This window comes from Pseudophryne corroboree, chromosome 8 (genome assembly GCF_028390025.1).
Source record: "Pseudophryne corroboree isolate aPseCor3 chromosome 8, aPseCor3.hap2, whole genome shotgun sequence".
Taxonomy (NCBI): domain Eukaryota; kingdom Metazoa; phylum Chordata; class Amphibia; order Anura; family Myobatrachidae; genus Pseudophryne; species Pseudophryne corroboree.
The window spans coordinates 5,360,163-5,377,149 of NC_086451.1; the positions used below are offsets into that span (position 1 = coordinate 5,360,163).

At 54.6% G+C, this 16,987-nt stretch overlaps 1 protein-coding gene across 1 annotated transcript in view; it reads left to right on the forward strand.

Annotated features, from left to right (window-relative positions):
* The window catches only part of STKLD1 (serine/threonine kinase like domain containing 1), a 147,012-nt gene that overhangs the window by 62,861 nt on the left and 67,164 nt on the right, over positions 1 to 16,987 (forward strand). The gene's annotated exons all lie outside the window — the stretch shown is intronic.

A 16,987-nucleotide genomic window follows, 5' to 3' on the forward strand; every position in this document is an offset into this window, starting at 1 on the left:
CAGTGCCCATAGACACTGTAATACCACTACACGCCCTCTCCTGGTGCACAGCCGGGCGTCTGCATGTGCCAGGACTGGGGCGCCCACTGTCAGTGCCCATAGACACTGTAATACCACTACACGCCCTCTCCTGATGCACAGCCAGGCGTCTACATGTGCCAGGACTGGGGCGCAGACTGTCAGTGCCCATAGAGACTGTAATACCACTACACGCCCTCTCCTGGTGCACAGCCGGGTATCTGCATGTGCCAGGACTGGGGCGCCCACTGTCAGTGCCCATAGACACTGTAATACCACTACACGCCCTCTCCTGGTGCACAGCCGGGCGTCTGCATGTGCCAGGACTGGGGCACCCACTGTCAGTGCCCATAGACACTGTAATACCACTACACGCCCTCTCCTGGTGCACAGCCGGACGTCTGCATGTGCCAGGACTGGGGCACCCACTGTCAGTGCCCATAGACACTGTAATACCACTACACGCCCTCTCCTGGTGCACAGCCGGGTATCTGCATGTGCCAGGACTGGGGCGCAGACTGTCAGTGCCCATAGACACTGTAATACCACTACACGCTCTCTCCTGGTGCACAGCCGGGCGTCTGCATGTGCCAGGACTGGGGCGCAGACTGTCAGTGCCCATAGACACTGTAATACCACTACACGCCCTCTCCTGGTGCACAGCCGGGTATCTGCATGTGCCAGGACTGGGGCGCAGACTGTCAGTGCCCATAGACACTGTAATACCACTACACGCTCTCTCCTGGTGCACAGCCGGGCGTCTGCATGTGCCAGGACTGGGGCGCAGACTGTCAGTGCCCATAGACACTGTAATACCATTACACGCCCTCTCCTGGTGCACAGCCGGGCGTCTGCATGTGCCAGGACTGGGGCGCCCACTGTCAGTGCCCATAGACACTGTAATACCACTACACGCCCTCTCCTGGTGCACAGCCGGGTGTCTGCATGTGCCAGGACTGGGGCGCAGACTGTCAGTGCCCATAGACACTGTAATACCACTACACGCCCTCTCCTGGTGCACAGCCGGGCGTCTGCATGTGCCAGGACTGGGGCGCCCACTGTCAGTGCCCATAGACACTGTAATACCACTACACGCCCTCTCCTGGTGCACAGCCGGGCGTCTGCATGTGCCAGGACTGGGGCGCCCACTGTCAGTGCCCATAGACACTGTAATACCACTACACGCCCTCTCCTGGTGCACAGCCGGGCGTCTGCATGTGCCAGGACTGGGGCGCCCACTGTCAGTGCCCATAGACACTGTAATACCACTACACGCCCTCTCCTGGTGCACAGCCGGGCGTCTGCATGTGCCAGGACTGGGGCGCAGACTGTCAGTGCCTATAGACACTGTAATACCACTACACGCCCTCTCCTGGTGCACAGCCGGGCGTCTGCATGTGCCAGGACTGGGGCGCAGACTGTCAGTGCCCATAGACACTGTAATACCACTACACGCCCTCTCCTGGTGCACAGCCGGGCGTCTGCATGTGCCAGGACTGGGGCGCGGACTGTCAGTGCCCATAGACACTGTAATACCACTACACGCCCTCTCCTGGTGCACAGCCGGGCGTCTGCATGTGCCAGGACTGGGGCGCAGACTGTCAGTGCCCATAGACACTGTAATACCACTACACGCCCTCTCCTGGTGCACAGCCGGGCGTCTGCATGTGCCAGGACTGGGGCGCAGACTGTCAGTGCCCATAGACACTGTAATACCACTACACGCCCTCTCCTGGTGCACAGCCGGGTATCTGCATGTGCCAGGACTGGGGCGCCCACTGTCAGTGCCCATAGACACTGTAATACCACTACACGCCCTCTCCTGGTGCACAGCCGGGCGTCTGCATGTGCCAGGACTGGGGCGCAGACTGTCAGTGCCCATATACACTGTAATACCACTACACGCCCTCTCCTGGTGCACAGCCGGGCGTCTGCATGTGCCAGGACTGGGGCGCAGACTGTCAGTGCCCATAGACACTGTAATACCACTACACGCCCTCTCCTGGTGCACAGCCGGGCGTCTGCATGTGCCAGGACTGGGGCGCCCACTGTCAGTGCCCATAGACACTGTAATACCACTACACGCCCTCTCCTGGTGCACAGCCGGGCGTCTGCATGTACCAGGACTGGGGCGCAGACTGTCAGTGCCCATAGACACTGTAATACCACTACACGCCCTCTCCTGGTGCACAGCCGGGCGTCTGCATGTGCCAGGACTGGGGCGCAGACTGTCAGTGCCCATAGACACTGTAATACCACTACACGCCCTCTCCTGGTGCACAGCCGGGCGTCTGCATGTGCCAGGACTGGGGCGCAGACTGTCAGTGCCCATAGACACTGTAATACCACTACACGCCCTCTCCTGGTGCACAGCCGGGCGTCTGCATGTGCCAGGACTGGGGCGCCCACTGTCAGTGCCCATAGACACTGTAATACCACTACACGCCCTCTCCTGGTGCACAGCCGGGCGTCTGCATGTGCCAGGACTGGGGCGCCCACTGTCAGTGCCCATAGACACTGTAATACCACTACACGCCCTCTCCTGGTGCACAGCCGGGCGTCTGCATGTGCCAGGACTGGGGCGCAGACTGTCAGTGCCCATAGACACTGTAATACCACTACACGCCCTCTCCTGGTGCACAGCCGGGCGTCTGCATGTGCCAGGACTGGGGCGCAGACTGTCAGTGCCCATAGACACTGTAATACCACTACACGCCCTCTCCTGGTGCACAGCCGGGCGTCTGCATGTGCCAGGACTGGGGCGCAGACTGTCAGTGCCCATAGACACTGTAATACCACTACACGCCCTCTCCTGGTGCACAGCCGGGCGTCTGCATGTGCCAGGACTGGGGCGCCCACTGTCAGTGCCCATAGACACTGTAATACCACTACACGCCCTCTGCTGGTGCACAGCCGGGCGTCTGCATGTGCCAGGACTGAGGCGCCCACTGTCAGTGCCCATAGACACTGTAATACCACTACACGCCCTCTCCTGGTGCACAGCCGGGCGTCTGCATGTGCCAGGACTGGGGCGCAGACTGTCAGTGCCCATAGACACTGTAATACCACTACACGCCCTCTCCTGGTGCACAGCCGGGCGTCTGCATGTGCCAGGACTGGGGCGCAGACTGTCAGTGCCCATAGACACTGTAATACCACTACACGCCCTCTCCTGGTGCACAGCCGGGCATCTGCATGTGCCAGGACTGGGGCGCCCACTGTCAGTGCCCATAGACACTGTAATACCACTACACGCCCTCTCCTGGTGCACAGCCGGGTATCTGCATGTGCCAGGACTGGGGCGCCCACTGTCAGTGCCCATAGACACTGTAATACCACTACACGCCCTCTCCTGGTGCACAGCCGGGCGTCTGCATGTGCCAGGACTGGGGCGCCCACTGTCAGTGCCCATAGACACTGTAATACCACTACACGCCCTCTCCTGGTGCACAGCCGGGCGTCTACATGTGCCAGGACTGGGGCGCAGACTGTCAGTGCCCATAGAGACTGTAATACCACTACACGCCCTCTCCTGGTGCACAGCCGGGTATCTGCATGTGCCAGGACTGGGGCGCCCACTGTCAGTGCCCATAGACACTGTAATACCACTACACGCCCTCTCCTGGTGCACAGCCGGGCGTCTGCATGTGCCAGGACTGGGGCGCAGACTGTCAGTGCCCATAGACACTGTAATACCACTACACGCCCTCTCCTGGTGCACAGCCGGGCGTCTGCATGTGCCAGGACTGGGGCGCAGACTGTCAGTGCCCATAGACACTGTAATACCACTACACGCCCTCTCCTGGTGCACAGCCGGGCGTCTGCATGTGCCAGGACTGGGGCGCAGACTGTCAGTGCCCATAGAGACTGTAATACCACTACACGCCCTCTCCTGGTGCACAGCCGGGTATCTGCATGTGCCAGGACTGGGGCGCAGACTGTCAGTGCCCATAGACACTGTAATACCACTACACGCCCTCTCCTGGTGCACAGCCGGGCGTCTGCATGTGCCAGGACTGGGGCGCCCACTGTCAGTGCCCATAGACACTGTAATACCACTACACGCCCTCTCCTGGTGCACAGCCGGGCGTCTGCATGTGCCAGGACTGGGGCGCCCACTGTCAGTGCCCATAGACACTGTAATACCACTACACGCCCTCTCCTGGTGCACAGCCGGGCGTCTGCATGTGCCAGGACTGGGGCGCAGACTGTCAGTGCCCATAGACACTGTAATACCACTACACGCCCTCTCCTGGTGCACAGCCGGGCGTCTGCATGTGCCAGGACTGGGGCGCAGACTGTCAGTGCCCATAGACACTGTAATACCACTACACGCCCTCTCCTGGTGCACAGCCGGGCGTCTGCATGTGCCAGGACTGGGGCGCAGACTGTCAGTGCCCATAGACACTGTAATACCACTACACGCCCTCTCCTGGTGCACAGCCGGGCGTCTGCATGTGCCAGGACTGGGGCGCCCACTGTCAGTGCCCATAGACACTGTAATACCACTACACGCCCTCTGCTGGTGCACAGCCGGGCGTCTGCATGTGCCAGGACTGAGGCGCCCACTGTCAGTGCCCATAGACACTGTAATACCACTACACGCCCTCTCCTGGTGCACAGCCGGGCGTCTGCATGTGCCAGGACTGGGGCGCAGACTGTCAGTGCCCATAGACACTGTAATACCACTACACGCCCTCTCCTGGTGCACAGCCGGGCGTCTGCATGTGCCAGGACTGGGGCGCAGACTGTCAGTGCCCATAGACACTGTAATACCACTACACGCCCTCTCCTGGTGCACAGCCGGGCATCTGCATGTGCCAGGACTGGGGCGCCCACTGTCAGTGCCCATAGACACTGTAATACCACTACACGCCCTCTCCTGGTGCACAGCCGGGTATCTGCATGTGCCAGGACTGGGGCGCCCACTGTCAGTGCCCATAGACACTGTAATACCACTACACGCCCTCTCCTGGTGCACAGCCGGGCGTCTGCATGTGCCAGGACTGGGGCGCCCACTGTCAGTGCCCATAGACACTGTAATACCACTACACGCCCTCTCCTGGTGCACAGCCGGGCGTCTACATGTGCCAGGACTGGGGCGCAGACTGTCAGTGCCCATAGAGACTGTAATACCACTACACGCCCTCTCCTGGTGCACAGCCGGGTATCTGCATGTGCCAGGACTGGGGCGCCCACTGTCAGTGCCCATAGACACTGTAATACCACTACACGCCCTCTCCTGGTGCACAGCCGGGCGTCTGCATGTGCCAGGACTGGGGCGCAGACTGTCAGTGCCCATAGACACTGTAATACCACTACACGCCCTCTCCTGGTGCACAGCCGGGCGTCTGCATGTGCCAGGACTGGGGCGCAGACTGTCAGTGCCCATAGACACTGTAATACCACTACACGCCCTCTCCTGGTGCACAGCCGGGCGTCTGCATGTGCCAGGACTGGGGCGCAGACTGTCAGTGCCCATAGAGACTGTAATACCACTACACGCCCTCTCCTGGTGCACAGCCGGGTATCTGCATGTGCCAGGACTGGGGCGCAGACTGTCAGTGCCCATAGACACTGTAATACCACTACACGCCCTCTCCTGGTGCACAGCCGGGCGTCTGCATGTGCCAGGACTGGGGCGCAGACTGTCAGTGCCCATAGACACTGTAATACCACTACACGCCCTCTCCTGGTGCACAGCCGGGCGTCTGCATGTGCCATGACTGGGGCGCAGACTGTCAGTGCCCATAGACACTGTAATACCACTACACGCCCTCTCCTGGTGCACAGCCGGGCGTCTGCATGTGCCAGGACTGGGGCGCAGACTGTCAGTGCCCATAGACACTGTAATACCACTACACGCCCTCTCCTGGTGCACAGCCGGGTATCTGCATGTGCCAGGACTGGGGCGCCCACTGTCAGTGCCCATAGACACTGTAATACCACTACACGCCCTCTCCTGGTGCACAGCCGGGCGTCTGCATGTGCCAGGACTGGGGCGCAGACTGTCAGTGCCCATAGACACTGTAATACCACTACACGCCCTCTCCTGGTGCACAGCCGGGCGTCTGCATGTGCCAGGACTGGGGCGCAGACTGTCAGTGCCCATAGACACTGTAATACCACTACACGCCCTCTCCTGGTGCACAGCCGGGCATCTGCATGTGCCAGGACTGGGGCGCCCACTGTCAGTGCCCATAGACACTGTAATACCACTACACGCCCTCTCCTGGTGCACAGCCGGGCGTCTGCATGTACCAGGACTGGGGCGCAGACTGTCAGTGCCCATAGACACTGTAATACCACTACACGCCCTCTCCTGGTGCACAGCCGGGCGTCTGCATGTGCCAGGACTGGGGCGCAGATTGTCAGTGCCCATAGACACTGTAATACCACTACACGCCCTCTCCTGGTGCACAGCCGGGTGTCTGCATGTGCCAGGACTGGGGCGCCCACTGTCAGTGCCCATAGACACTGTAATACCACTACACGCCCTCTCCTGGTGCACAGCCGGGCGTCTGCATGTGCCAGGACTGGGGCGCAGACTGTCAGTGCCCATAGACACTGTAATACCACTACATGCCCTCTCCTGGTGCACAGCCGGGCGTCTGCATGTGCCAGGACTGCGGCGCAGACTGTCTGTGCCCATAGACACTGTAATACCACTACACGCCCTCTTCTGGTGCACAGCCGGGCGTCTGCATGTGCCAGGACTGGGGCGCAGACTGTCAGTGCCCATAGACACTGTAATACCACTACACGCCCTCTCCTGGTGCACAGCCGGGCGTCTGCATGTGCCAGGACTGGGGCGCAGACTGTCAGTGCCGATAGAGACTGTAATACCACTACACGCCCTCTCCTGGTGCACAGCCGGGTATCTGCATGTGCCAGGACTGGGGCGCAGACTGTCAGTGCCCATAGACACTGTAATACCACTACACGCCCTCTCCTGGTGCACAGCCGGGCGTCTGCATGTGCCAGGACTGGGGCGCAGACTGTCAGTGCCCATAGACACTGTAATACCACTACACGCCCTCTCCTGGTGCACAGCCGGGCGTCTGCATGTGCCAGGACTGGGGCGCAGACTGTCAGTGCCCATAGACACTGTAATACCACTACACGCCCTCTCCTGGTGCACAGCCGGGCGTCTGCATGTGCCAGGACTGGGGCGCAGACTGTCAGTGCCCATAGACACTGTAATACCACTACACGCCCTCTCCTGGTGCACAGCCGGGCGTCTGCATGTGCCAGGACTGGGGCGCCCACTGTCAGTGCCCATAGACACTGTAATACCACTACACGCCCTCTCCTGGTGCACAGCCAGGCGTCTGCATGTGCCAGGACTGGGGCGCAGACTGTCAGTGCCCATAGACACTGTAATACCACTACACGCCCTCTCCTGGTGCACAGCCGGGCGTCTGCATGTGCCAGGACTGGGGCGCAGACTGTCAGTGCCCATAGACACTGTAATACCACTACACGCCCTCTCCTGGTGCACAGCCGGGCATCTGCATGTGCCAGGACTGGGGCGCCCACTGTCAGTGCCCATAGACACTGTAATACCACTACACGCCCTCTCCTGGTGCACAGCCGGGCGTCTGCATGTACCAGGACTGGGGCGCAGACTGTCAGTGCCCATAGACACTGTAATACCACTACACGCCCTCTCCTGGTGCACAGCCGGGCGTCTGCATGTGCCAGGACTGGGGTGCAGACTGTCAGTGCCCATAGACACTGTAATACCACTACACGCCCTCTCCTGGTGCACAGCCGGGTGTCTGCATGTGCCAGGACTGGGGCGCCCACTGTCAGTGCCCATAGACACTGTAATACCACTACACGCCCTCTCCTGGTGCACAGCCGGGCGTCTGCATGTGCCAGGACTGGGGCGCAGACTGTCAGTGCCCATAGACACTGTAATACCACTACATGCCCTCTCCTGGTGCACAGCCGGGCGTCTGCATGTGCCAGGACTGCGGCGCAGACTGTCAGTGCCCATAGACACTGTAATACCACTACACGCCCTCTCCTGGTGCACAGCCGGGCGTCTGCATGTGCCAGGACTGGGGCGCAGACTGTCAGTGCCCATAGACACTGTAATACCACTACACGCCCTCTCCTGGTGCACAGCCGGGCGTCTGCATGTGCCAGGACTGGGGCGCAGACTGTCAGTGCCCATAGACACTGTAATACCACTACACGCCCTCTCCTGGTGCACAGCCGGGCGTCTGCATGTGCCAGGACTGGGGCGCAGACTGTCAGTGCCCATAGACACTGTAATACCACTACACGCCCTCTCCTGGTGCACAGCCGGGCGTCTGCATGTGCCAGGACTGGGGCGCCCACTGTCAGTGCCTATAGACACTGTAATACCACTACACGCCCTCTCCTGGTGCACAGCCGGGCGTCTGCATGTGGCAGGACTGGGGCGCAGACTGTCAGTGCCCATAGACACTGTAATACCACTACACGCCCTCTCCTGGTGCACAGCCGGGCGTCTGCATGTGGCAGGACTGGGGCGTAGACTGTCAGTGCCCATAGACACTGTAATACCGCTACACGCCCTCTCCTGGTGCACAGCCGGGCGTCTGCATGTGCCAGGACTGGGGCGCCCACTGTCAGTGCCCATAGACACTGTAATTCCACTACACGCCCTCTCCTGGTGCACAGCCGGGTATCTGCATGTGCCAGGACTGGGGCGCCCACTGTCAGTGCCCATAGACACTGTAATACCACTACACGCCCTCTCCTGGTGCACAGCCGGGCGTCTGCATGTGCCAGGACTGGGGCGCCCACTGTCAGTGCCCATAGACACTGTAATACCACTACATGCCCTCTCCTGGTGCACAGCCGGGCGTCTGCATGTGCCAGGACTGGGGCGCAGACTGTCAGTGCCCATAGACACTGTAATACCACTACATGCCCTCTCCTGGTGCACAGCCGGGCGTCTGCATGTGCCAGGACTGGGGCGCCCACTGTCAGTGCCCATAGACACTGTAATACCACTACACGCCCTCTCCTGGTGCACAGCCGGGCGTCTGCATGTGGCAGGACTGGGGCGCAGACTGTCAGTGCCCATAGACACTGTAATACCACTACACGCCCTCTCCTGGTGCACAGCCGGGCGTCTGCATGTGGCAGGACTGGGGCGTAGACTGTCAGTGCCCATAGACACTGTAATACCGCTACACGCCCTCTCCTGGTGCACAGCCGGGCGTCTGCATGTGCCAGGACTGGGGCGCCCACTGTCAGTGCCCATAGACACTGTAATTCCACTACACGCCCTCTCCTGGTGCACAGCCGGGTATCTGCATGTGCCAGGACTGGGGCGCCCACTGTCAGTGCCCATAGACACTGTAATACCACTACACGCCCTCTCCTGGTGCACAGCCGGGCGTCTGCATGTGCCAGGACTGGGGCGCCCACTGTCAGTGCCCATAGACACTGTAATACCACTACATGCCCTCTCCTGGTGCACAGCCGGGCGTCTGCATGTGCCAGGACTGGGGCGCAGACTGTCAGTGCCCATAGACACTGTAATACCACTACATGCCCTCTCCTGGTGCACAGCCGGGCGTCTGCATGTGCCAGGACTGGGGCGCCCACTGTCAGTGCCCATAGACACTGTAATACCACTACACGCCCTCTCCTGGTGCACAGCCGGGCGTCTGCATGTGGCAGGACTGGGGCGCAGACTGTCAGTGCCCATAGACACTGTAATACCACTACACGCCCTCTCCTGGTGCACAGCCGGGCGTCTGCATGTGGCAGGACTGGGGCGTAGACTGTCAGTGCCCATAGACACTGTAATACCGCTACACGCCCTCTCCTGGTGCACAGCCGGGCGTCTGCATGTGCCAGGACTGGGGCGCCCACTGTCAGTGCCCATAGACACTGTAATTCCACTACACGCCCTCTCCTGGTGCACAGCCGGGTATCTGCATGTGCCAGGACTGGGGCGCCCACTGTCAGTGCCCATAGACACTGTAATACCACTACACGCCCTCTCCTGGTGCACAGCCGGGCGTCTGCATGTGCCAGGACTGGGGCGCCCACTGTCAGTGCCCATAGACACTGTAATACCACTACATGCCCTCTCCTGGTGCACAGCCGGGCGTCTGCATGTGCCAGGACTGGGGCGCAGACTGTCAGTGCCCATAGACACTGTAATACCACTACATGCCCTCTCCTGGTGCACAGCCGGGCGTCTGCATGTGCCAGGACTGGGGCGCCCACTGTCAGTGCCCATAGACACTGTAATACCACTACACGCCCTCTCCTGGTGCACAGCCGGGCGTCTGCATGTGCCAGGACTGGGGCGCAGACTGTCAGTGCCCATAGACACTGTAATACCACTTGGTGCGTCTTTAGACGCAGCCATCCGTCGCCCCATGCTAGGTGCAGATTGTCCGTCAGACTGTGGCCTCCCATGCGAATGGCTGAACGCCTGTACACACAGCCACTATCACAGCCACGCCCATGAAGCTCCCATAACACACCCATCAGACTGATTGCTTCCGTCGCACGCTTACCACCTCCCAGTCACCGCCCAATACATTTTTTATATATTTTTGTGAGGCGCGTCTCTGTGTGCAGGGACCCTGAATGCATGCGCGGTGCGACGTGTATGTACACACAGGAGACTCATCGCACTCACTGGGCCTAATACAGATGTGGTTGGAGGTGCTACAGTATGACTTCCATGTAAGCAGCAGTGATAGCTCTGTATGATTATATAGCAGGAGGCATCTGTTACACGCAGCAGTGATAGCTCTGTATGATTACATAGCAGGAGGCATCTGTTACACGCAGCAGTGATAGCTCTGTATGATTATATAGCAGGAGGCATCTATTACACGCAGCAGTGATAGCTCTGTATGATTATATAGCAGGAGGCATCTATTACACGCAGCAGTGATAGCTCTGTATGATTATATAGCAGGAGGCATCTATTACACGCAGCAGTGATAGCTCTGTATGATTATATAGCAGGAGGCATCTGTTACACGCAGCAGTGATAGCTCTGTATGATTATATAGCAGGAGGCATCTGTTACACGCAGCAGTGATAGCTCTGTATGATTATATAGCAGGAGGCATCTGTTACACGCAGCAGTGATAGCTCTGTATGATTATATAGCAGGAGGCATCTGTTACACGCAGCAGTGATAGCTCTGTATGATTATATAGCAGGAGGCATCTGTTACACGCAGCAGTGATAGCTCTGTATGATTATATAGCAGGAGGCATCTGTTACACGCAGCAGTGATAGCTCTGTATGATTATACAGCAGGAGGCATCTATTACACGCAGCAGTGATAGCTCTGTATGATTATACAGCAGGAGGCATCTGTTACACGCAGCAGTGATAGCTCTGTATGATTATATAGCAGGAGGCATCTGTTACACGCAGCAGTGATAGCTCTGTATGATTATACAGCAGGAGGCATCTATTACACGCAGCAGTGATAGCTCTGTATGATTATATAGCAGGAGGCATCTGTTACACGCAGCAGTGATAGCTCTGTATGATTATATAGCAGGAGGCATCTGTTACACGCAGCAGTGATAGCTCTGTATGATTATATAGCAGGAGGCATCTGTTACACGCAGCAGTGATAGCTCTGTATGATTATATAGCAGGAGGCATCTGTTACATGCAGCAGTGATAGCTCTGTATGATTATATAGCAGGAGGCATCTGTTACACGCAGCAGTGATAGCTCTGTATGATTATATAGCAGGAGGCATCTGTTTACACGCAGCAGTGATAGCTCTGTATGATTATACAGCAGGAGGCATCTGTTACACGCAGCAGTGATAGCTCTGTATGATTATACAGCAGGAGGCATCTGTTACACGCAGCAGTGATAGCTCTGTATGATTATATAGCAGGAGGCATCTATTACACGCAGCAGTGATAGCTCTGTATGATTATACAGCAGGAGGCATCTATTACACGCAGCAGTGATAGCTCTGTATGATTATATAGCAGGAGGCATCTGTTACACGCAGCAGTGATAGCTCTGTATGATTATATAGCAGGAGGCATCTATTACACGCAGCAGTGATAGCTCTGTATGATTATATAGCAGGAGGCATCTATTACACGCAGCAGTGATAGCTCTGTATGATTATATAGCAGGAGGCATCTGTTACACGCAGCAGTGATAGCTCTGTATGATTATATAGCAGGAGGCATCTATTACACGCAGCAGTGATAGCTCTGTATGATTATATAGCAGGAGGCATCTGTTACACGCAGCAGTGATAGCTCTGTATGATTATACAGCAGGAGGCATCTGTTACACGCAGCAGTGATAGCTCTGTATGATTATATAGCAGGAGGCATCTGTTACACGCAGCAGTGATAGCTCTGTATGATTATATAGCAGGAGGCATCTGTTTACACGCAGCAGTGATAGCTCTGTATGATTATATAGCAGGAGGCATCTGTTACACGCAGCAGTGATAGCTCTGTATGATTATATAGCAGGAGGCATCTATTACACGCAGCAGTGATAGCTCTGTATGATTATATAGCAGGAGGCATCTATTACACGCAGCAGTGATAGCTCTGTATGATTATATAGCAGGAGGCATCTATTACACGCAGCAGTGATAGCTCTGTATGATTATATAGCAGGAGGCATCTGTTACACGCAGCAGTGATAGCTCTGTATGATTATATAGCAGGAGGCATCTGTTACACGCAGCAGTGATAGCTCTGTATGATTATATAGCAGGAGGCATCTGTTACACGCAGCAGTGATAGCTCTGTATGATTATATAGCAGGAGGCATCTGTTACACGCAGCAGTGATAGCTCTGTATGATTATATAGCAGGAGGCATCTGTTACACGCAGCAGTGATAGCTCTGTATGATTATATAGCAGGAGGCATCTGTTACACGCAGCAGTGATAGCTCTGTATGATTATATAGCAGGAGGCATCTGTTACACGCAGCAGTGATAGCTCTGTATGATTATATAGCAGGAGGCATCTATTACACGCAGTAGTGATAGCTCTGTATGATTATATAGCAGGAGGCATCTGTTACACGCAGCAGTGATAGCTCTGTATGATTATATAGCAGGAGGCATCTGTTACATGCAGCAGTGATAGCTCTGTATGATTATATAGCAGGAGGCATCTGTTACACGCAGCAGTGATAGCTCTGTATGATTATATAGCAGGAGGCATCTGTTACACGCAGCAGTGATAGCTCTGTATGATTATATAGCAGGAGGCATCTGTTACACACAGCAGTGATAGCTCTGTATGATTATATAGCAGGAGGCATCTGTTACACTCAGCAGTGATAGCTCTGTATGATTATATAGCAGGAGGCATCTATTACACGCAGCAGTGATAGCTCTGTATGATTATATAGCAGGAGGCATCTGTTACACGCAGCAGTGATAGCTCTGTATGATTATATAGCAGGAGGTATCTATTACACGCAGCAGTGATAGCTCTGTATGATTATATAGCAGGAGGCATCTGTTACACGCAGCAGTGATAGCTCTGTATGATTATACAGCAGGAGGCATCTGTTACACGCAGCAGTGATAGCTCTGTATGATTATATAGCAGGAGGCATCTGTTACACGCAGCAGTGATAGCTCTGTATGATTATATAGCAGGAGGCATCTGTTACACGCAGCAGTGATAGCTCTGTATGATTATATAGCAGGAGGCATCTGTTACACGCAGCAGTGATAGCTCTGTATGATTATATAGCAGGAGGCATCTATTACACGCAGCAGTGATAGCTCTGTATGATTATATAGCAGGAGGCATCTGTTACACGCAGCAGTGATAGCTCTGTATGATTATATAGCAGGAGGCATCTGTTACACGCAGCAGTGATAGCTCTGTATGATTATATAGCAGGAGGCATCTGTTACACGCAGCAGTGATAGCTCTGTATGATTATATAGCAGGAGGCATCTGTTACACGCAGCAGTGATAGCTCTGTATGATTATATAGCAGGAGGCATCTGTTACACGCAGCAGTGATAGCTCTGTATGATTATATAGCAGGAGGCATCTGTTACACGCAGCAGTGATAGCTCTGTATGATTATATAGCAGGAGGCATCTGTTACACGCAGCAGTGATAGCTCTGTATGATTATATAGCAGGAGGCATCTGTTACACGCAGCAGTGATAGCTCTGTATGATTATATAGCAGGAGGCATCTGTTACACGCAGCAGTGATAGCTCTGTATGATTATATAGCAGGAGGCATCTGTTACACGCAGCAGTGATAGCTCTGTATGATTATATAGCAGGAGGCATCTGTTACACGCAGCAGTGATAGCTCTGTATGATTATATAGCAGGAGGCATCTGTTACACGCAGCAGTGATAGCTCTGTATGATTATATAGCAGGAGGCATCTATTACACGCAGCAGTGATAGCTCTGTATGATTATATAGCAGGAGGCATCTGTTACACGCAGCAGTGATAGCTCTGTATGATTATATAGCAGGAGGCATCTGTTACACGCAGCAGTGATAGCTCTGTATGATTATATAGCAGGAGGCATCTGTTACACGCAGCAGTGATAGCTCTGTATGATTATATAGCAGGAGGCATCTGTTACACGCAGCAGTGATAGCTCTGTATGATTATATAGCAGGAGGCATCTATTACACGCAGCAGTGATAGCTCTGTATGATTATATAGCAGGAGGCATCTGTTACACGCAGCAGTGATAGCTCTGTATGATTATATAGCAGGAGGCATCTGTTACACGCAGCAGTGATAGCTCTGTATGATTATATAGCAGGAGGCATCTGTTACACGCAGCAGTGATAGCTCTGTATGATTATATAGCAGGAGGCATCTGTTACACGCAGCAGTGATAGCTCTGTATGATTATATAGCAGGAGGTATCTATTACACGCAGCAGTGATAGCTCTGTATGATTATATAGCAGGAGGCATCTGTTACACGCAGCAGTGATAGCTCTGTATGATTATATAGCAGGAGGCATCTATTACACGCAGCAGTGATAGCTCTGTATGATTATATAGCAGGAGGCATCTATTACACACAGCAGTGATAGCTCTGTATGATTATATAGCAGGAGGCATCTGTTACACGCACCAGTGATAGCTCTGTATGATTATATAGCAGGAGGCATCTATTACACGCAGCAGTGATAGCTCTGTATGATTATATAGCAGGAGGCATCTGTTACACGCAGCAGTGATAGCTCTGTATGATTATATAGCAGGAGGCATCTATTACACGCAGCAGTGATAGCTCTGTATGATTATATAGCAGGAGGCATCTGTTACACGCAGCAGTGATAGCTCTGTATGATTATATAGCAGGAGGCATCTGTTACACGCAGCAGTGATAGCTCTGTATGATTATATAGCAGGAGGCATCTATTACACGCAGCAGTGATAGCTCTGTATGATTATATAGCAGGAGGCATCTATTACACGCAGCAGTGATAGCTCTGTATGATTATATAGCAGGAGGCATCTATTACACGCAGCAGTGATAGCTCTGTATGATTATATAGCAGGAGGCATCTGTTACACGCAGCAGTGATAGCTCTGTATGATTATATAGCAGGAGGCATCTGTTACACGCAGCAGTGATAGCTCTGTATGATTATATAGCAGGAGGCATCTATTACACGCAGCAGTGATAGCTCTGTATGATTATATAGCAGGAGGCATCTGTTACACGCAGAAGTGATAGCTCTGTATGATTACATAGCAGGAGGCATCTGTTACACGCAGCAGTGATAGCTCTGTATGATTATATAGCAGGAGGCATCTGTTACACGCAGCAGTGATAGCTCTGTATGATTATATAGCAGGAGGCATCTATTACACGCAGCAGTGATAGCTCTGTATGATTATATAGCAGGAGGCATCTATTACACGCAGCAGTGATAGCTCTGTATGATTATATAGCAGGAGGCATCTGTTACACGCAGCAGTGATAGCTCTGTATGATTATATAGCAGGAGGCATCTATTACACGCAGCAGTGATAGCTCTGTATGATTATATAGCAGGAGGCATCTGTTACACGCAGCAGTGATAGCTCTGTATGATTATATAGCAGGAGGCATCTGTTACACGCAGCAGTGATAGCTCTGTATGATTATATAGCAGGAGGCATCTATTACACGCAGCAGTGATAGCTCTGTATGATTATATAGCAGGAGGCATCTGTTACACGCAGCAGTGATAGCTCTGTATGATTACATAGCAGGAGGCATCTGTTACACGCAGCAGTGATAGCTCTGTATGATTATATAGCAGGAGGCATCTGTTACACGCAGCAGTGATAGCTCTGTATGATTATATAGCAGGAGGCATCTGTTACACGCAGCAGTGATAGCTCTGTATGATTATACAGCAGGAGGCATCTGTTACACGCAGCAGTGATAGCTCTGTATGATTATATAGCAGGAGGCATCTGTTACACGCAGCAGTGATAGCTCTGTATGATTATATAGCAGGAGGCATCTGTTACACGCAGCAGTGATAGCTCTGTATGATTATACAGCAGGAGGCATCTGTTACACGCAGCAGTGATAGCTCTGTATGATTATATAGCAGGAGGCATCTATTACACGCAGCAGTGATAGCGCTGTATAGTGACGCAGTAGGAGGCGTCTATTACACGCGCATGCCTCCTGCTGTAGTAGTGGTCTCACCTGTGTCACAGGACGCAGCATCGGATATCTCACCATCTGGTGGCTTGCAGCAGCCATGGTGATGCACAATCCGCCCCTCGCAGATTCCGGGATATCAGTGTCCTATGATGGAGATCCATGACCTCTTCCCACCCTCTAAACAGCGGCGTAAAACCTAGGCCTTCACCGCCACCCAGACGGCAGCAGACTGTGAGCGACGGGCTGCGTCCTGGTCACGCACGCACAGAGTGGGTCCTGCGTATGTGTAAAGTACAGATTATTGGTACTTTGCCAG